The sequence below is a fragment of the Pseudopipra pipra genome, chromosome 4 (assembly GCF_036250125.1).
Source record: "Pseudopipra pipra isolate bDixPip1 chromosome 4, bDixPip1.hap1, whole genome shotgun sequence".
In the NCBI taxonomy this organism is placed as follows: domain Eukaryota; kingdom Metazoa; phylum Chordata; class Aves; order Passeriformes; family Pipridae; genus Pseudopipra; species Pseudopipra pipra.
Window position 1 is genome coordinate 32,929,696 of NC_087552.1, and position 22,286 is coordinate 32,951,981.

The following is a 22,286-nucleotide window of genomic DNA, read 5'->3' on the forward strand; positions in this document are numbered from 1 at the left end:
AACTATGCTCCTGTTTAGGGTAACTACACAAAACTTCTACAGTAAATCTACAGCATGAGGCTTTGCACGGAGGGACTCTGATACTGAGTTGGGCAGATACTAGCTGCAATGTCCAGACATCAGGTACTTTGCCTGGAGCTTAGATATCAGAAATCCCAGACAAATGCACAGCACTTTGTTGTGTTAATAAGGGAGGCTAGGATTTCTTACACACCAGCCTCCATTCCTCACCTGGCTATAAATCCATGTCTGGATAATGAAAAAGTAATATAACTAACAAGTGGCATATAGAACTGCAGCATGAATGAAGCCCCATTTCCTATGGACTGGTGCCTTGCTGTTCCTTGGCCTTGATGGTTAAGGTACAAAAATCCTGCGGCTTTTCTTACAGCTGAATATTTGTAAGTGCTGCCATGCACATTCTCAAGTATCATAAAAAAATGTGCAATCCTTCTGCAGCCCTACGTTCAGCTACAATTTTATATGATCTGATCTCAATCCTCAGTTTTACCATCTACTTCTGCAGAACGTATGGAAACATAATAGTCTTTGAGATCAATGTCCTTTTGTTTCATTTCCATTGAAATCTGATTGTGAGTTCCAAAGCTATTTAGGAAGCACATCTGCACACATATGCAGTGTAATCGGACAACGTTTGACAGCAGAGAAAACTGTGCTAGAAACAACACTATATTCTTCTTAACTGTCATTAGTGAAAAGTTAGAGTATATTTTTCATAGTTCTAGATGTCTGCAGGGGAAAACTGTTGTCTTAAAAGTTTCTGCTTTGACAAGTTTGGACTAAATCTTGATTTGTGCCTTACAAAAGAATGCCAAATGAACTAGCTGTCTTGGAACTTTCAAGACACAGAAACAGGATGATGGACAATAACGCAGGAGGTTACAAGACTATAGACTTGTGAAATTTATATTGGTTTTGAAGCTGCACTCTAGCACTAACCTACAACCCAGCTGCCTGAGGTTAATAAGAAATTCTTTGCATTCCTTGTGCAGGAACCTTGTCTATTCCTCCAAAAAGTTATTTGAAAGTCAGTTTTTAATGTTTTATAATTTTTGTGACTTTAACCTTATAGTGAAAATCCAGATACCTTGGCTAACTTCTAAAAGATCAAAGAAGCAACTTTTTACTGAAAAGCAATAAATAATTCTGATTGTATTTATAACACTGATTTAGTACTGATTAAAGCAGAAAACCTAGTTTTTCTCTGAGATAATATACTTCTGTGATGCATATAAATTACAGTTGTAATACATACTTTATCAGAGGCTTTAGCACCAGTAAAATATTATTCTTGGCTGACAGTAGTTTCAATGAAATTTGAACCACAGTTTATACAATATTCTCATAATAAATTCATGTATTCATCCATGGCAGGCTGAAAATCAGACCAGCAATGACCTGTTCAAAAATACGGGTAAGTCTGGAGAATGAGCCCATAGAAGTGGCACTGACTACCTGCAGATTACTGTCCATTCACAGACGCTTACGTCTAACACAGCTCACTTTGTCCTTGGCTTTAGAATGTGACCACACCACAACAGCCCTTATTCCCTGCTGATGTTGTCCCACGATTCTGCTCCTCTGATTTCTGCAGATTTATGGAGAGATCTATGGAGACAGAGCTGAGGTATGTGGTAGTATATTTATTTCTCAGGGGAGTTACCTCGTCAGGATCCCACTTTGTGTTTGCCAATTCAATGACTGTTCATTCACTGAACAGGCCTGTTTCCACGCATATACTTGCTTACACAGGCACATACACAGAGGAACAGTACCTTTGAAACTGCATCTCAGAAGCAAAAAGGTCATATTTTAAACTGAGTAGCCTCTGAATTTGTGAATTAAATGGAATATGTACTATGGTTGCCAGCAGCAATAGTAGAGAATGAGTATTTAAGAGAAGAAAGAAGTGTTATTTATGGGGGGGGGGGTTCTTTTGCAGCATATATTACATCCACTTTATTTTCTGACATCCTTGCTCTTTTCATCTGATCTCAATGTTCAGCTGAGCTATATGCCAAGGCTTATAATTATTAAAATTCAGGAGTGAAAGAGACATGTTAAAACTCATAATCAGGAACCAGTAATTTCCAGATTGGTATGCTACATCTATTCTAACTTCTAGTTATGATCAGTATTATCTTGTGAACTTTATGAACAGTAGAGAATACTGAGGAACATTTGGGAATCGATTTGATATGCCATAGGGTAGTGCTAAAAAGCTGCACTAACCTGTGCGATCTCTGATGCATCCACAAACTTTTCCCTCTTGCAATTTTCAGATCTTACTGGAATATCTGAAATGCATGATGCTAGACTTTGATAATTAAAGATACCATGCTTTGTTAGTCTATATCAAGGTACAAAAGAAACCTCTGAAGTTTTTTAAGCACGTTCGGATAAAAACTACAAAACCTGTAAAATATGTATGAACACTGAAGCCATATAGTGATGGCTTTTTCTGATTCCATTTAGACTTGTCAAAAATATAATACATTTTCAGTTCTACATCAAGGTCCTGCTACTTTTATCTAAAAATCCCATGTCTCAACTTGCATGTTATTGTTTCTTCTGAATGATAACACTTTCAAAAGCACCTCAATTACTCAGATTGTTAAGCCCTTTGAATAGTTTTTAAAAAGTTATCTAAATACATTCAATTTCCTAAAGGTGTAGGTGAGAAAGACCTGTATAAACAAAACAAAAAAGATAATCAGGTGGCTGGAGCACCTCTCCTATGGAGACAGGCTGAGAGAGAGAGTTGGAGTTGTTCGGCCTGGAGAAGAGAAGGCTCCAGGGTGACCTTATAGCACCTTCCAGTACCTATAGGGGGCCTACAAGAGAACTGGAGAGGGACTTTTTACAAGGCCATGTAGTCATAGGACAAGGGGCAATGGCTTTAAAATGAAGGAACATCCTCATCCCTGGAAACATTCAGGGTGAGGTTGAATGGGGCTCTGTCTAGTTGAAGATATCCCTGCTCTCTGTAGGGAGCTTGTAGATGACTTTTAAAAGGTCACTGGCAACCCAAAACATTCTATGATTCTATGACTAATTTCATTAATCAATACCTGAAATTTAGTCTGAATAAGAACATGTGATGTGATGTTCCATATCATCACATATGTCAGCAATGACTACAATGTGCTTCTCTTTGGAAAAAAAGGAGTTGTTACTTTTAATCAATATTATCCAAAGACTTTGATAAAGTATGTGAAAATGCTTTTGAAAATCAATAGGAATGTTCATAAGACTAAATTTTAGCTTGGTGATTTGAAAACACTGGGACTTCGAATTTATCCTTTTTCTCTTTGTCAGAGCCTGTGGAAGCACGGAAACTGTGACATCCCTGATTTAGCACTGAAAGAAAGCTCAGGAGAAGCGTTGTAAATACATGCTCTGTTCTTCTGCTCTACCAGGACCCCCAATTTGATCACTGTCAGATACAAAACATGGACTAGGTAGACTTTGGTGTGATTCTTGGTCTTGTAAGTATTTTCTGACTTTTTTCTGTCACTTGATTTGTATTCCATTCCAGTAGTGAAGCCTGTAAGCTCAGGGACCATGCATGTTTTCTGACAATGCCTAGCATAATGAGTCATTGACTTTGCCAACTCTTGGTGCTGCTCTGTAAAAATAACAATAAGGTGATTAATAACATATACAACATTATTTTCCACTTCTAAAGCAAAACCATAGGGGGTTTATTGATCAGCTCAAGGAAATAAAAATGAAATTCCATGAAAGCAATGGGAGTGAAATTAAAGAGAAAGCTCAAACACTAAATCAGTGTTCAGGTAAGTATGTGATCTTTTGCAAGTTTACTGAACCTAAAATAAGCTAGGATATTTGGGCTCCACTGTATATACACTCATAATACCTACACCTGTATTCATGTTTTTAATGCTGTTATTTTAGTAAGCCCAGATCCTTCAACCAGATCATGATGTGCTGATGTCCTCAGATCTTTAGGTAATGTGGTGGTTTTTATAACTGTGTAAATAATCTGAAAATAAATATTGCAAAGTTAACTGAAATTTAATCAACATATGTGCATCAGCAATATGATTGAGAATTTAGACTTAAGTCTAAAAATATTTCTGTAACTTTATTCTGTATTGAAGTAGTCTTCTGGCATAGGGAAATTCCTGAGAAGTTGGAAGGATGTGCCAGTGAAGTGTTTCTACATACTCGCACCTCTCTTATCCATTTGCTGTGACTCAGAAAAGCTGTTCTTTTCTTAGGCTGTTACATGCCACTGATATGTGCATCTCCACTCTTCCCCCAGTAATTTGATCAACCAGATCAAGGCTTCAGATGACACGGTGCCTTGAAACTTCTGATACATCAGTACATTATTTGAATATTTAATATTGCTGACATGAGCTGTTTTAAGGATCAATAGAAGTGTGCATTTGTGACCTTAATGTTTATCATATCAAAATAGAAATGAATTGCCATTTCACTTATTCGTCTTGACTGTTTTTCTAGAATATACTCTATTGTTTTACTACCATAGTTCTTTTACAACCCATGTTCACCTTTTAAAAATAATCTTGCTAAAGAAAATAGACGTAAGGTTTCTCTCACCAGGCTGGCTAATTAAGTGAAATAATTAATTTCAGTTATTTCCTGCTGATTGTTTTTAAAAGTTAAGTGATATGTCATCCAGTATGGCCCATCAGAGTGTGTAAATTTCATTCTTTAGCAAGAACCCTTACCACATGTCACTACTGCCAGTAACGTCTTATATTTCTATGATAACTGATGAGTTTCTTCTATAAATATGTTGCCTATGCCTAATTGTAGAACATATTCCTATTAAAGTCAATGTGATTATCTGGCAAAGAGGAATTTGAATATTTCTTTCATAATGATATGAAAAGATATGTTAAATATATTGGTTATTTTTTCTTTATGGTTGTATGGGTATAAATTAAGAAGTCTACTGATAATGTTAAATATTCCGATTTATACTGAGTTGAATTAAAGCAAAATTTGGCATATATATATTTTTATATTATCTTACAGTAATATTCGTGCTGCAGAACAAAACATATTTCCCAAAGTTTCAGGCACCACATCTGAGCTTTTAAATGTTCTCTCTTGAATTCTTACATTTATTTAATATTTTACAATTCTCTAAGGCAGAAGAAAAATTCTGGAGTGCATGGAGGATAACTTCTTGGGTGAGGTAATAGACAGCCCTAACAGAGGGAAGGAGATATTGAATCTGATGGCCACCAACATAAGTGGTCCAATCAGGGACATCAAGATTTAAGACAGCCTGGGATGCAATGATCATGCATTGGTAGTGTTTGCAGTCCTGGATTAAAGTTAGGCCCCTGAACTTTAGGAAAATAAACTTCCAACTCTTCAAGGAGATAGTCAATAGGAACCCCTGGGAGACTGCCCTCAGGGACAAGGGAGTGGAACAGATCTGCCAGATCTTTATGGAAGTCTTCCATAGAGTGCAATCCCCAGGAGGAAGAAATTGGGATAGGAAGGAAAGAGACTGGAATGGCTGAGTAGGGAACTGCTGGTCAAATTAAAGGGAAAGAAGCAAATGCACAGGCAATGGAAACAAGGAGAGGTGACCAGGGAAGGGTATAGAGATGAAATTCGGTTGTGTAGGGATGGGGTCAGGAAGGCCAAGTTGAAGCTGGAATTGAACCTGGTAAGGGATGCAAAGAATAGCAGGAAGGGCTTCTATAGGTATATAAACTAGAAAAGGAAGTTCAAAGAAAGTGTACCCTTCTGGTAAATGGTACTGGCAAACTGGAGAAGGCTGAGGTACTCAACAACATTTTTAACTGAGTCTTCAATGGCAACCTCTCTTCCCACACCTCTTTAGTGGATGTACAACAGGATGGGGAGTGGAGGAGCAAAGTCCCTCCCACTGTAAGTAAAGATCAGGTTCATCACCACCTGAGAAACCTGAATGTACATAAGTCTATGGGACCCAATGGGATGCATCTCAAAGTCCTGAGGGACTTTATAGTTGCCAAGTGATTCTTCATATTTGAAAAGTCATGGCAGTCAGGGGAAGACCCAAGTGACTGGAAAAAAGGAGAAACATTGTACCCATCTTTAAAAAGGGTGGAAAAGAAGCCCCTGGGAACTACTGACCTGTCAACCTCACCTTTGTGCCTGGGAAGATCATGGAAAAGATCCTCTTAGAAGCTGTGCTAAGGCACGTGAAAGACGAAGGACTATGGATGTCATTTATCTGGTCTTCTGTAAAGCCTTTGACACTTTCCCCCACAACATTCTTCTCTCTAAATTGGAGAGAGATGGATTAGATGAGTGAACTGTTTGGTGAATAAGAAATTGGTTGGACAGCTGCATCCAGAGGGTAGTGGTCAATTGTCAAAAACCTGATGGACATCAGTGATAAGTGCTGTCTCTCAGGGGTTTGTACTGGGAAGAGTGCTATTTAATATCTTAATAAGTTACATAGATGAAGGGATCCCTCAGCAAACTTGCAAATGACACACCTGAAGGATGGGATGCCATCCAGAGGGACCTGGACAAGCTCAAGAACAGGGCCCATGGGAACCTCATGGGGTTTAACAAGACCAAGTGCAAGGTGCTGCTCCTGGGTTGGGGCAACACCTGGTATCAGTAGAGGCTGAGGATGCACAGATCAAGAGCAGCCCTGTTGAAAAGGACTTGGGGTGCTGGTGGATGAGAGGCTGGACATGAGCTGGCAATGTGTGCTCACAGCCCTGAAAGCCAAATGTGTCCTGGGCTGCATCAAAAGAATCATGGCCAGCAGGTTGTGGGAGGTGATTCTGCCCCTCTGCTAATGAGATCCCGCCTGAAGTACTGCATCCAGCTCTGGAGTCTGCAGCACAGGAAGGTCATTGACCACAGGAAGGATGACCCTGCCTGAGCAGGGAGGTTGGACCATATAACCCATTGTGGTCCCTTCCATCCTGACCTATTCTGTGATTCAGTGACCTATTGGAGTGAGTCCAGAGGAGAGCCACCAAGAATGATCAGATTTCAAACTAAAAGAGGACAGGTTAAAATTAGATATTAGGAGGAAGTTCTTCCCTGTGACAGTGGTGAGGCACTGGAACAGGTGGCCCAGAGACATTGTGGATGCCCCATCCTTGGAAGTGTTTATGGCCAGGTTGGACAGGGCTCTGAGCAACCTGGTTTAGTGGAAGATGCCCCTGCTCGTGGCAGTGGGGTTGGAACTAGATGATCTTTAAGGTCCCTTCCAACCCAAGACATTCCATGATTTACTTCCTAGCAAACTGTCTTTCAGACTGTTGTCCTAAATACAAGAGAATATATACAAAAATCAGTATTTCCCACAATCCAATGGCACTAAGCATTACTATCACTCTCCTCCTTAAGGCCAGAAGCTTGAGTTTCAGCCTCACATTAAAAATCAACAAATATCATGCTCTAGAGAACAACAGCCAGTATCTTCCATTTACCTAAACAGTGTTAGCTGCTGGCAGTGAATAAAAGCTCCCAGAATGACACACGTCTTTGAATCAAAAAGATCCCTCATCACACTAAAAGGAGTGTGGTTTTTCCACCTGGCATTCCTACTCTAGCTTCACAATCTCTGGACAGACATTACAGCCTCTGAAACAAAGCAGTTTAAAACACAGCAGTTTCAAATCCTGCCTCCTCTGATATCCATGGCAAAAATCCCAATGGAGACATGATTTCATCATGTTTATCCAGGCTCTAAGGTATTCCTTGATGTTTATGAGATCCCATTATGCAAATGGAATACTATAAAAGTTCCTTTGACAGCAATTTCCCATCCACTGGCATAAAAGCAGATCCTGTCTTGTTTTGGCAGAAATATGAGAAGCTGGGACAAACCAGGGTTGTACCCGCCAGTCCCAAGACTAGAGAGGCATGAACGTGTATAACAGCACCATTTTACCATCTCTCTCCTAGACCTGGCTTTTATAACATAGATCTCAGCTGGCCATAAGAATCTGCAGAATTTCTTCCAAAAATCACTTAAGCATTGAATAATTACTTCTCCAATATACTATGGTTTGGATAGAGAATTCATGCGAGCGTGAGGTGTTATAAGGTTTTTTAGTACTCATTTAGGATGACCTTACTTTACTGACAAATGATAAAACCACAAGTGAATCACATAGGTTAAACCACAACACATGACCATCCTAAATGCACATCGAGAAAGTCTTCGTGCTGCACTGCACCAGGAAGGCCACAGAGCCATCATGAGGCACATATTAAATAGCTGACAAGAATCACTTGCCTCTGGAATGTAACTCTGGCTCATTATGCCTATTGATTTCCATGCTCTGCAAGGGCTGGCATGTCTCTGAAGCAGACTGGCATACCACAGAAAAATAATGACGCTTGCTTTTGTTTCTGTGAAATGGAGATGATTTGATTTGCGACTATTTAGGTCTAAACATATGACAGGCAGGCTTAATAAATTTTTGAGCATGGGAAAAATGGAAACAGAATACACATTTCTGTGCTCTAGGGGTGTGCTTATGTATCAACCAAAAGCCTCAGTAAAGACACAAGTCATAGAACAACAATTTTAATAAAAGTTTATTCTAGAATGTGGAATTTACCAGGATATAGTTGACATATATAATACGTGAAGTTGCGTGGCTTGCAATATGGCTGGCTATATATTCAAAATAACAACTTGTTGAATTTATATTTCTGTACAGTTATGGACGGGGAGACTAACAAACCTTTTGCCTTCTGCAGTCCTTCTAAGTTCCATATACAGCTCTTCTGCTGACATCCTGGGTGTGATGGTGACCTGTGTGAGGTGCTGTTTTTGAAAATAGGTATCAGAATAGTAGTTCCACTATGTTTGTATTCTTTCTTTGGTGATTCCTTCTATTATTTACTTACATTTCCTGGTACATTTTGATGTCCTATTTTGAATCATGAGTTTAGAGTATAGCTGCTAATGTGTGAAAGGAAGATTGAAAGGATTGTACCTGCAAATTTTTGTGACTGAAAGGAAAATAAAAATTAAATTTATTGTATTAGCTTGTTATTTTACCATGGTCATGCAATTAATCTTGTGATAAAAGGGAATAAATTGAATTTTGTGAATGTAACTGTAACTAGATCTTTGATAATGAGAACATCCTGTGACAAAAATCTAATCTATTCACTTCCATGCTTGATCTTACTTGTGATTTTCTCTTCTTTTTCCCTACATACAAAGGATTTCTTTCTTGCTTTTTTCATTTTACGTTATTTCTGATTTTCTCACTTTTGCAATGTTCCCTGTAACAATTTCATATAGAAATCTTGTTTGGACTGGTAGGTTTTGTAACACTTACAATATTTTACTTTATAGTGCAGTTTCATCCAGAGTACTTCACTTTGTAAAAATAAGACACCTTTCAAAAGCACATACTTCCGAGAATAAGGACAGGAGGCAGTAGAATAATAAAAATACTACACACTTTCAAAGAGCAAACCATTATTGTTTAAAAAGGTGTCACTGGACACCTTTGTTAATCTTTATGCAAACGTTTAAAAAACGTAATTTCTTTTTTGTTACCTTTTTTTTTATGATGCTCCCATTCTGCAAGATTTAGTTACAATTGCATTCACAACATTGAATTTATTCCCTTTGACTGATGAATGTTGGGAGTGGCTGAGAGAAAGCGAGACCATTTCACAGAATCACAGAATATTCTGAGTTGGAAGGGACCCACAAGACTCACTGAGTCCAGCTCTTAAGCTGAATCTCTGGTACCAGACAGTCTAAGCTTACTGTGTTACGATATCCTTTTCCTGATTTCTTATTCCTTATTTCTTATTCCTTTTTTATGTGATTTCTTTTAGATTTACTGAGAAATTTCTATCTCTTGTGCTAGGATGTTTGGCAGCTACTGGGATGATTTTTACTTGTAGAACAGTTGTATATGTACTTAGTTGTCAATTTGCTACCTTTCTTTTAATTCCAGTCAAATGATCTACCTACCTGATACCTGTTCGTTTTTCCAATAAATCTCAGAATTAGGATTGTTATACTGGTTTGTGTGTTCTAGTGAAATTTTTTTCTTTAGATCTGCTAATGTTGCTTTTTTTTCCCCTTTGCCATAAAATGTGTTTGCTCAAAAAATATGCAAAATGAGTCATACTCTATCACCATTCTTGAGTCATAGAATATGAGATATACATAAACAGAGTGACCGAAGAACTCCAATTAGTCTGGCCAAGGGAAATTTAAATGTTCTATGTTTGTATGATGAACAGAAAGCAAATAAAAGCTACTGTACAATACAATCTTATTATATGTTTGCAATATTTATAGATAACTCAGTTTTCAAAATGTATCAGCTCAGCAGAAATCTAAACGTCTAGTGAGTTAGTATGTTTAATCAGATTCACATAGGCCCATGTTTTAGGAGGAGAGGAATCATGCTCCAAATCACAGAGCATGAGCCATACTACGGCATTCTAGAGCAGCTAGAGCTCTGCTGATGATCAGGGGATTCATGCACATCCACGTTTAGACAGATGAAAGATTCCCTGCTCAGAATGTCAGAGATACAAAATGAGTATCTCACAGCTCAGGGGATGAAGCAGGATACTTCAGAATGGAGCATCATCTCCCTGAAGAATCTTGCCAGTTTTTAAGACAATCTCTGTAGCATTTATCTTAGGGTACAATATTTTTCTAAAAATATTTCTTTGTGTGCGTTTTTGTTATTCTCATAGAAACTAGAATCCTGGATTAAGTAAAATGAAGTGCATCAGAATGATAGCTGTAGAAACCAGTAAGTTGAATGGATAAAGTCTATTCTAGCTAAATTGGAAGTAATATGAGATTTCTGCAGGCAGTCTCCCGCACCTTGGTTGCTTTGGCATGTAGCTGTTGACTTTGAAGGAAATGTGAATCTATCAAAGAGCTTTGGAGCTATACACTTAAGTGAATAGATTTGTTTTCACAAAAGTTCAGCAGTGGGGATGTTTACTAAAATGAAAGAGATGTCATTTCAATTACTTTCTGTTTGATTTAGATCAAGGGCTTGAAGCTGTCTGTCATGTCTTAAGAAACAGCAGGTAAAGTAGGCAGTCTGGGAGCAATGTCTCACTCTCTTGGATTGGTATTGTTAAATTATGTAGAAATAAATGCTAATTTCAGGAGTACTTTAAACCTCTCTTTTCCATGACATTATTAAGCATTATGGTTATGAAACTAAAGCCTCAGCTTCTCATATTTATTTGTGTGGGTGCTTGTGTCTGTGCATGTCTATCTCCTGCCATCATTCAATAACTGTTTTAGTTTGGGCAGAGGAGAGACAGGAAGGGATGGGTGAGCACTAAACCACTAAGCTGTTATGTAAAACAAGAAGCAATGTCTTCTAAATCTGGCTTTGTCTCAAGCTTTTTTTTATGGAGGTCTCACTAGTGAGTATGCTTTCAGAGCATCCTAAGGACTCAAAAGAATAGATGAGTACAGAAATCTGTTGGGCTGATTCACACCAACAGCATCATAATTTGAGAAGAATTGCAAATATGTGATGGCATATGGAGAAAATACTGTGTTAGACAAGTGATCCATTTTGGAACACAGGGAACCAAAGTATTTATTCTCCAGAGTACCTGTGCTCCAAACTTTCTACTAGCCATGAATGCAATTTTCTGTAAGTCGGAGGGGATAGTTTTTCATTGCCTTCTTCACCGATGCAGTACTGTTAGATTACTGGCAACTGTCTTAATCACAGTAGGTGGCTAACCTTGGACTATTTTGTGTTGAGAGTGACTGTTTTCTCCAATATAACTTCATAAAACAATAAAATATGGTCATTTGTAAACAGGAATAATGTGGCACATATTATAGAAAAAAGCCCTTAAAATTAACTGACAAGTTAATACTGATTTTACTTGATAAAAAGAACCAAGTCAAAGTGATAAATCATCACCTTTAAATTGATTGCTGAAGATCGGCTGTGGTAGACAGATACATGACACTATACAATAGTTGGTAATAAAATGGTGCAACTTCCTAGAAAGAGAAAAAAAATAATTTTACTTTGGAGAGCCTGACTGTGATAGTAAGTGCTTAATCTAGCAAATTTTTGCACATTGAAAACAGATTAATAAAAATTATAACAGGTGACAGACTGGTGACATTGAGTCTTCATAATCTTTGTTGTCTTTGAGAAGGTGTAATATGATCTCTGCGATATTTCACTTCAGAACACGTAAGGTTTGGTCAGTGTACTTATAGGACCTAAGATGCAATTTTCAAAATATGAAAACTGTAACATTTTTACCCTTTTTATTGACATCAAGGAGATTTTTCAGAGTGGTATCAGCCTACTCATTAGGATTTTTTTAAAGTAGATATCTTACTATTGCAATTAATTTCAGCTCTGTTCTACTGTTTTTCATGGATAAATATTGTTGGTATTTGGTATCCAGAACAACCTAATGTGCAAACTAATTGGAGAAAAAGTGTCCTATAATGAGTACATATACATATAGTCAGATGGTAAAAGCAACACTCCTATCTATAGTTTAGATTTTCTTTGCTTTTATCTTTTAACCTGTGTTTCTTTTACTTTTCTGTATTTATGGCAAAGTTGCAACAAGGTTTGTGTCTTCAGAGGAACTTCTTTGATTTTGAAGTTTGGTCCACTCAGAAATGGATGATGCATTACTGATTTAAAGGCAGAGTTTCAAAGTTTTTAGAATGAGAAGCTTTATTTTCAAAACATAAGCTCTATTGGTGTGTTCAGAAAATCAAACATCTCTAGCAGAACTGCAACTTTTTTTCCCCTTTTTCTTTTTGTGCTGGTTTTAGAGACATTAAATTATTTCTGTTCTTTTTGGAAGATTTTATGGTGAAAAGCAGCCCTGGCTGAGGACAGTGTCATGCATGCATAACTGCATGCCATATTTTTCCAATTTGCACCATAAGAGAAGAAATAAAATTTATAGCATTTATCAGGCACTGGGTAGAGTGCCAAATCCTAGACAAAGTTTTTCTGAAGTCTGCACGCGCCAGGAAGCTAATGGATAATGGATTGGTAGTAAATTATCAATGCCAGGGAAAAATACTGGTCTGCCATGAGAGTCCCAAGAGCAAAAAGAAAAGCTCTAGCATAAGAAGCCTATTGCCAAAAACCAATGAGATCAAGAGTGCAGCTGCCAAGCAGCAACATAAGTGACATTTTTATAGCTGTGAGCCTGTTTTTCTAATTCTGACTTTCCCAATTGAATAATAATGCACTAATGTTAATTCCTCCCATCAGGCATACTGAGGTGCTCTCTTCCAGTGTTACTATGATCACTGAATAGAAGCTGTAAGCAATGACCTGAGAATGAGACTTCTCTCAGCAGAGTCGCTCACAGGTTGGATAAAACAAAAAATTCCTGTAAAAGAGACAAAGTTCATTTTCCCTCCTTGCATAGTTCTTTCATAGAGAGTTACATTTGTCTTCGTATTCACTCTTTGCATGATACAATCATATTTCAACTTTCGCTTTTCAGGTACATTTACCGTACCACAAAACCACTGCTGAGCCTGCTGCTAAAGTGGAAGTGACTGATAGGTTGCTATTTTGTGACTCGAAAGAAGTAATGGGCTTATGACTGATCTGATCTATGCCACTTCATTAAAGAAAATTGGAAAGACAGAGAGTCCTAAAAACTTAATATGGCAATAATTCTAAATTTTTTTTTTTAATTCTAGTTTGGTTCACTATGATACAGTAGTGTATGAGGTGTGAACTGCAGTTATTAGTCTTTATTGCATTCTACAAATTTTGCAAGCTTTTTTTTCTTTTCTTTTTTTTCTTCTGGAGAGAGAATTAAAAGGGTTATTCAGCTCTACAATTACAGGCACAGTACAAACATCCTCGACAGAATCTTACAGGTCTAATGATGTGATAAGGAGATATATTGCTTAGTAACCAGATAACAGAAAAAAATGTATCGTAATCAGATAGTGTGGTCTGCAGAAGTTCTAATACTCATTAATAGCATGCAAACAGCAACTCAGGGTTTATAAAAATTAATTTAATCAATAGATAACAAGCTTTGTCTGTATCTCATTAGGTATCCCATCTGGTATTCAATCTGAGGCTTGCAAAGGACCCTGGATACACAAATGTCTCCACAACCAGAAACCAAATGAAAGGGGTAGTTGTATGTTGGTTTTAGTACTGAAGGGTGAGTTCCTAAATTAGCATAGGAAATCACAGTTTATTAATATTTAACCAGATAATGCAGTTCACTTTGCTGTAAATGATAGAATCTTGCAAATGCTAAAGATGCTGAGTTGAACTTTCAATGATGAGATGTGCAGGGGTCATTTTACATGTATTCATAACTGCTGAAGGAGTTCAGCTGCACTAATTGTTCTCCTTGAAAGAAAGAAAGGTTTCTTCCTTGCATGCTGACCCTTCTTTGTGTGCCTATGCAGGTGACAAACTGAAAAGTATGATTTACTTTACTGGATTAAACTACTTTTTAAAACTCTTCTGGGAACTGGTGCTGCCATGCCTTGTTCTGAGATTTCCAAATAATAAACATTCTAACTTGGTTCTTTGCAAAGAAATTTTTCTGTTAAAGGGAACATGTTGTAATCACTTTTGTCATCTGCCTATATTTTTTCCTTGTTAATCCATGGTAGTTAGTACAGATTTCCAGTGAATAATTTTGCCTTTAAATATCATGATAAAATTTCTGCTGTATGATCCTTATCTTGTTGTTGCTTTTAATTATGATCTTGCTTCTTTTTCACATTTAGTAGATACAACTATTTTCCGGTGCTTATTTGATGTATTTTAACACAAAGGGAAAAAGTCTTTATGAATATATGATGCTAATGTAATTTATAATGTAATGCAATATATTGATAAAATATTAATTATTTCATTTACTGCTAAGTAAACAATAGTGGATCAAATTTTATTTTAGAATGCATGGATAAAGTCTATTGAATTCACATGAAAAAAATCCTAAATGTTAGTGATATATTTTTATGATAATTTAGTTATCATCACAGCCTGACTTTAGTCTTAGCCTTACCTTAACCTATTGCATTACCTTGGCTGTTTCCTTAGCCCAAACATCTGTTGTTTCATATTCCATGTTTATTTTTAAAATAACAATACACTCGTTATAATAATATTTTTGGTTTTGTTATGAACCCTATTCCTCACAAACTTCAGCTTCACTGAGTTGTTTTTTTGTCTTAATGGAAATTCGAGAGCCATTTTTTGAACTTTATCTCCCTGAAGCTACTTAACTTCATTTTTTAGAAGTGTTCAGGAACCAGAAAGAGTCTAGAAAAAATACCAGATTTTAGAAAGATATGAAGGGTTACACAATTTTTTATTTCTTATTTTGTCTAAGCTCAGGTGCCAGAGGTTACTGGTGATTATTGCTAGTTTAGGCTGCAGGCTCAGGGTAGTTTTCTCCAGCCTGACCTGGGAAATGCTTTTCCTCTCAGTCTCGTCTTTTATACTGCTTCTTGGATTAGCAGGAAAGAAGAGTTGCAGTATCAAAATGTTTGCTGTGAAAAAGTTGTAAGTTTTATTTATTTAATTATATTTGGTGGTGATGGCAGCTTGTGTTATTCCTAGGTGGCAAGGGGAAAAAGGAAGTCAATGTTGGAGAGAAATCTTGAGGCTCGCAATAAAAATACCACAGGTAAGAAGAAAGGTAGATCTAGGTTATGCTTGGCAGGTATGTTCTGGAGGAGAGTGACTTTCTGTTTGGTGTGTGTAGTGCTCATGTGTTGGCAATACAGTAAAGGGTTGGACTGTGGAGCTGTCTGGGAGAGAGAAATCCTAGCTTTTGCAGGCGTCTCATTCTGTCTTAGAAAGCCTTCATATACCTTTGGATTTGTGAAATCAAGTTGTTCTGATCCAAAGTTTGCTTTCAGTCAAAATCATTAGGGATAGAGGATGCAAACTGTCAAGGACTATCACCATACTAGGTGCTGCTTGTTTTAGTACAGAGCAATTTCTTTGTTCCTGTATAAGCTGTGTCACTGTTTACTAGTATGTGGTGCCATAATTATACAATTAGTGAAGGTTTTGACTTGTTTGTCCTAAGCCAAATAATTTTACATAGTAGAAGTATTGCTCTACCCTCCTTTGCTTTATTGAATATTGAATTTTCATTCACTAACAGAATTGTGCATGTGATCTTAAAAAAGTATTAGAGCCTTTTTTTTTATTGTTGTTTTTCACTTGGAAAATTTAGAAACAATGAAGTAACAGGTAAAGTTGCAGCTAAAGAAAATCTGTTAATACTGAAGACTCTACAGCAGAAAATCATCATTCTTTTATTTTCCTTTTCCTCTTTTCTGAATTGTAAATCATATGCTTCATTGTGAGTTTTGCTTCTTGGTAAAGCTCTAGATAAACCCTTACCAATGGTAAAAACCAAAAATGAAAAATACCCTTCCTAATCTGTCAACCTCTGAAACCATTTAGTCTGCTTGTTAGATTAGACTTTTTTATTCTGTAAAATATATAACTTGTCACTTGGTTCATCTAGCCAAAAACATTGCAACACTACCCCTCAAGATGTAATCACAGTTCTCTTAAGCCTTCTGATATAGATAGATTTCCTTTTATGTTATTCAAGAGACATTAAAAATATGGAATTATCATATTCATGGGGAAGTAATGTGAGCTTAAAAAGCACAGGTTGTCTTCTAGCTTCTTTGTTTCTCTGGGCCATGGTGATCTGGTAGAATTTAAGTAGCTGGTAAGTGAAGGCACCTGCTACAAATTCCCTCCATAATGTTTTTTCTTCTTTTTTTCCCTTAGCTACTCTTTGGTTCTCTGCCAGGGAGTTTTCTCAGTCAGTCTGGTTTTGTTCAGTTGAGATCAGACATGTTTATTTCATGCATTTTCCAGGTTGAGGTGATGTGACTTACAGACTGCTCACTGAAAACACAGTGAGGCCCCAGTCATTAATACTGTCTGAGGGGAAAGCACGTTGTAGCCCAAGAATTTGGATGGAAGTTGAAATTAATCTCAGACATCCATCATGATTTTGTGATTTTCAGTTCTGCAAAGTAATCTGAGGGTTCTGTGCTGAATATATACTGTTCTTGGAGATGCCTTGTCATTTTGCGAGTGCAAATGGGCATAGTTTGGTGTTTTTTTGCTTTGAGTACATGTTTGCTTTAGTTTTTTTGTTTGTTTGTTTTTCTAGACTACCTGAGGACTAGATATGGGCATAGGATGAAAGACTGGAGAATTGGGATTTGTTATCACTTTAAAGCATTAAATATTAACTAGTATTAGTGTCTTACATTACAGAAAGAAAACAGTATCCAATATCTGATTGTGAAGAACAATAATGAAGTTTTGGACAGTAGGGAATGTTTTTAAAGATCATGTTGGACTTAATTACCATGCTTTTTTAATAGTGTGGGAAGTGTACTATACTCAAAATAGCTTATGAGATAGCTTTGAGTTGTTTTAATTTAGAGAATTAAAAAACTTTTAATGGGAAAGTAGTCTGACAACAGAGAGGGGAAAAAAGTGAATTCCTTTGATTTTTTTTTTTTTTTGGTCTGGTTAACTGCTAGGAAAGTAGAGTAGTGTTTATGTATATATCTGCATATCTATATCTACACACTTACATGCATATGTACATATAATGAATTTTATTCAGGTTGTCAGGGGTCGATGATACTTCTGCCACTTATTGGAATGACCAGTAACAGTAACACCCAGATACAGATACACCACAGGACTTATTTAGAAACTTTTGAGAACTTTGTCAAATTACTGGTTTTGGTCAAATGCTGCATATATAGGCTTTGATATGGAACGATCTTACGAATTTTCATGCTGTCTAAATAATTGCAGCAGCATGTAAGAACTAACCAGTCACACATTTTCTTTTCAAGCTTCTAAAAGAATTTCAACAGCCTGAATTGAACTGTCACAACACTAGTAGATGTTCTTATAGGATTGAACTCTGCAGTAATTTTCCCTTTGTACTATTATGACATTGGACATTGTAGATCTCAGCAGATTCAGTGAGTGAAAACAAAACATCACAAAAACTAAATTCCAGAGCTGTCAAATCAAGACATGGAAATAATATTAACTCTTGTATCATTCTACATTATAAAACTCTTTTGTGTAACACTGAACATGGCAACAACTTTCATAATTGCTAACTGAAACCATGCCGTGGTTCATGCCCTAAAAAAACAGTTATGACAAACAACCTGAGTAGAGAGAGATATGACAGTTTGCAGAGAACTAGAGCACTTCATGTAAGATTCACTAGTTCTTATATCAGTGATGACCGAGGTTTCCATGAAAACAATGCAGGGGGCTTTGAAACTGAACTAAGCTTAACTGATCTAAGTGTTAGGTGTATTTTAGTCTTTCCTTTTGTTAAGGAATTGCGTAACCTAATCAATTAAAAAAAAAAAAAGACAGAAATTTAAGCATGTTTCTGAGTACTGACTTAATTGATCTGAATCCCAATAATATCTGTCAGAATTGAGAGCAGATTTATTGCTGCAGGCCTTCCAGTTTGAGTTTTTAGGACCAGGCCAGACTTCCCAATGGATGTGCTGGTGGCCCACTCCAAGAAAAAGAAAATTCCTATTGCCCCTAGAGATGTTGTAAGAGGCCCCTAGATTTTGATCAAAATACAGAGATAAACAGGATAGAAAAATTGACTGACTATAACGTGAAATAATAACCTTCAGCTGAATATTCAGAGCTTAAGTATATTGGACAGTAAGGCTCTTGACATTCTTGTTATTCTGTTTGTCAACTTTGAATCTGTGTCATCAAAATCTTGCAAATCACTTGCAAATGGATAGTTTTTTCAGACAGAGTTCTTTAAAGATAAATGACTTTGGATTTCATGCTTGCAAGCAATCACCAAACAAGATTGCAGTTGCCATAAAAATTTCTTTTAAGAGTTAATATGGTAGAAAAAGTAAAGTAAGTTTGGATTAAAGGAACATGATGAAAACTATTTGTCATATACCGTTTTAAAGGATAGATAACAAAGCCTATAGAACAATCATATAAACATACATTTTCCTTTGGAGCATCTATATAAGATGCAAAGAAGCCAATATAGGCCTGGAAAAATTCCATTTGCTAGACATTATAAAAGAGAGGCCTTTTACTGTTAGGTGAGGTATACCCACAGTCTAGGGAGGATCTCATAGGAGGGTAAGCAAAAATTGCTGAAAGTAGACCAAGAAATGGGTTACACTGCTTTAGTCATTGGCCTGTCTTATTTGAAATGCTTTAGTTTCCACAGAGCCTATAAATTCTTTCTTGAAGGTTCCATAAAATTATGTAGTCCTATAAACATTTGAGCTGCAAATCAGACTTTGATCAGAAGTTTGGGTCTGTGACAGGAAGAAAAAAATTAAAATGATTCCTTGAGAAGAAAGGGCAGACTGGATATTTTGGCAGAACCCTAGATACTTTCATTACTGGTATTAAGGGATGAAGGTCCCCTTTTGGTAAGTATACCTTGCCTTCTCCAGCAAAAGCGACTGACAATGAAAATTCTAAGGGAATGAGTCTGGAAAAAAAAAAACCAACCAAAAAAACAGAGAAAGAAAGGCAGTAGAGCACATATGAAATGCAATTGGATTTCCTTGTGGATATTAAATAACAGTAGAGGAAGTAGGATTCTTGTTACAGCTCAATCTTTTTGCCTGGGAAAGGCTGGCAAAAGCTATTCTGCATGTTCCTCCCAGAACTCTGATTGCACTCACCCTGCTCTCCTCACAGAGTCTAATGCTGCATTTCACATAACTTGATCTGGGACCTATAAAGTCTATTGGAGAAAATTGTTAAAATTACTTCAGCTGTGATGTATGTGGGTTTACTAGTTCATTCTAAATTTTGGAGAGTAATGTTGCTACTGTGTGTAGACGTTTCTAAGTGACCTTATAAAATAAGAGACTGGAGCTATTATTACACTACTGATAGCAGATAAAAGAGAGGGAAGTACAAAGCAGTATAATTAGTGATCAAAATGCTTTCTAAGTAAGGAGGCTAACAAACCTAAAGTGATTTAAGGTAAAAATCCTTGCCATACTTGAAGTGTTCTCCTTACTGTTGCAGTGAAGAAACATCTCTTTCAGTTCTTCTTAGCTCTTCAGTAAAGAACATAAATTCCATCACCCAGTACACTTAGATCACCTTTTATGAAGTAAACAGAGCCAAAATACTCTGAAAAGAAAATGGAAATTTCTGGCAGATCCTTTTGTAGAGCTTCCAGTACTGAAGCCAGTAGCTGTATTTGCTCCGACTCTCTTATTCCAAGTTGTTGCCCTTGACCTTCTCCTCCCTATTCTCTGCAAAGCCGCGATTAAGTGCTAGAAAGAAACTGTGTTTCAGACATCCGCGGGATGGTGGGAAAGAAGTGATCTATGATTTAATCCAAGTGGCTCCTGGGCTAATGCAGAGACCTCAAACTCTGTGTAGAATAACAAAAAAAAGGCAACTGCAGGCTTTAAAATTATTTAGTGCTTTTGCAGATATTGCAGTTTGAATACTGCTTTCTCTGTGTCTTGAATGTTCCATGTAGGACAACATGTCTTGAATAACTCAAGACATAGCCTCAAGTGTAGTATATTCATGCTTGTATCTGAACTAAGTATCAGTTGGAAGACACATATCTCTGAAATCTGTGACCCTTTGTCCAGTACGGAAGGAAAAATTTTAGTTTTTTTCCATGTGCGCTGCTTTGGTGAATTGTGCCACATCCAGGAGGTTGGAGGAACTGAAGAGATTTGCTTTATATCACAAGTTACTTTGTTCCTTCCATTGTTAATAAAAGTTATCCCAATAGTCTTTCTGTAAAAATCTGTACATCTCTGAGTTCTGTGTGTCAGCGTTTTAGAATGTGATACACAGGTGCCTGGTGTGGCTAACAAGGTAGGTTGGTAGTAAGAGTATCTCAATGCTGGGTATTGTGGCTATAGTAATAAACATTAATTTCACCCTAAGAACAGAGCATGCTAGATAACCTTTTCCTTTTATTTTTTCTTTTATTTTGAAGTTGCTGGAAAACACCATGATTTTCCTCCTATTTTCAGTCAGGACACAAGTAAAAAACTATTGGAAGGATGTGTGAAAGAAATGAACTTTGAATGTAAAAATAGGTAAATATTTTGGCATTAAGTTTAAAATTGGAGCATTGTTTCATCTGCCAGCATGTCTTCTTCCCCTTCACTTCTTCCTCCTCAGTACTTTCTGAATTTGCTTGTCTTCAGCTGACCTGAATTATGACAGTATTCCATACAGGACATAGGTCTGGTGTCACAGGCTGAACTCCTTCAGTAAAATAGTGCCTGACATCTATTGTTCTCTGTAGGATGCAGCTCAACACATTGTCAGAAAATAGGACAGTGTATTTTTTAAAGTCCAAACAAATCTAATATGCTATTTGCATTTTTTTTTCCGTAGATTGCTTTATCTCAGTAGGTCAGATCTAGCCTTCCCAAGCACACCACCATCCAGCAACTGAAATGATTTAAAAAAAACAAATAAGGTTATATTCTCAGTTTAAGTGTTTCTTGATGTAACTTTAGAAAAATCAACATGACCCATAAGTATGAAATAAAGTCTGTTTCCAACTGGAAATGTCAGTCATTGCATGTGTGAGGTGGGAGAGGAAATGGCATTGAATGTTTTTTGATCACCATTTCCCTGAAATTTTTCATATGCAACATCCCCAGAGACCACTTTTCTCAGTGCAGTAAGTATTCAGTGACTTCCTTAAGGAAAAAAATTGCCAGTTTGTCTGTCTTTGAGAAGTTATATTGGAGTACATATGCCTTCTTTTTTTTCTCCTATGCTTTCAGACTGCCTCCCAGGGGATAATTTTTATCAAAATCTTAAAATATTTTTCTACTGCCTTTAGTAAATATGATTGCCCAAGTTATTAAACTCCAAAGGATATTATTAATCAGTAGAAACTTTGTCTTTCCTTTGTGTTCATATCTTTCTCTTTTAATAAGTGAGTTTTGTAGATCACCTGGGACAAAACTGTTTCCCACTTGAAGCCTTTTACATTAATTACAACAAAGCCTTATTTATGTAAGTATTTTATTCTTTAATTCACAGAAATATAATTAAATAAAAAAGTAAAAGAGTCACAGGTGCCAGAAGCTATCATGTTTTCTGTAACACTGCCAAAAGTCAAGGTGGTATACCATGATTTTGCCTACAGAAATAGGAATTTTTCTATGGGCAAATATGTCTATAAATTCACATTCATATATGTCATCATCA

The 22,286-nt window shown here is 36.7% G+C and overlaps 1 long non-coding RNA gene across 1 annotated transcript in view; it reads left to right on the top strand.

Moving 5' to 3' along the window:
- The first annotated feature begins 3,274 nt into the window (after window positions 1–3,274).
- The window catches only part of LOC135413117 (uncharacterized), a 31,138-nt gene continuing 12,126 nt past the window's right edge, over window positions 3,275–22,286 (top strand). The window contains exon 1 of the long non-coding RNA XR_010430095.1: window positions 3,275–3,509. This is a non-coding gene — a long non-coding RNA (uncharacterized LOC135413117). The remainder of the gene's footprint in view (window positions 3,510–22,286) is intronic.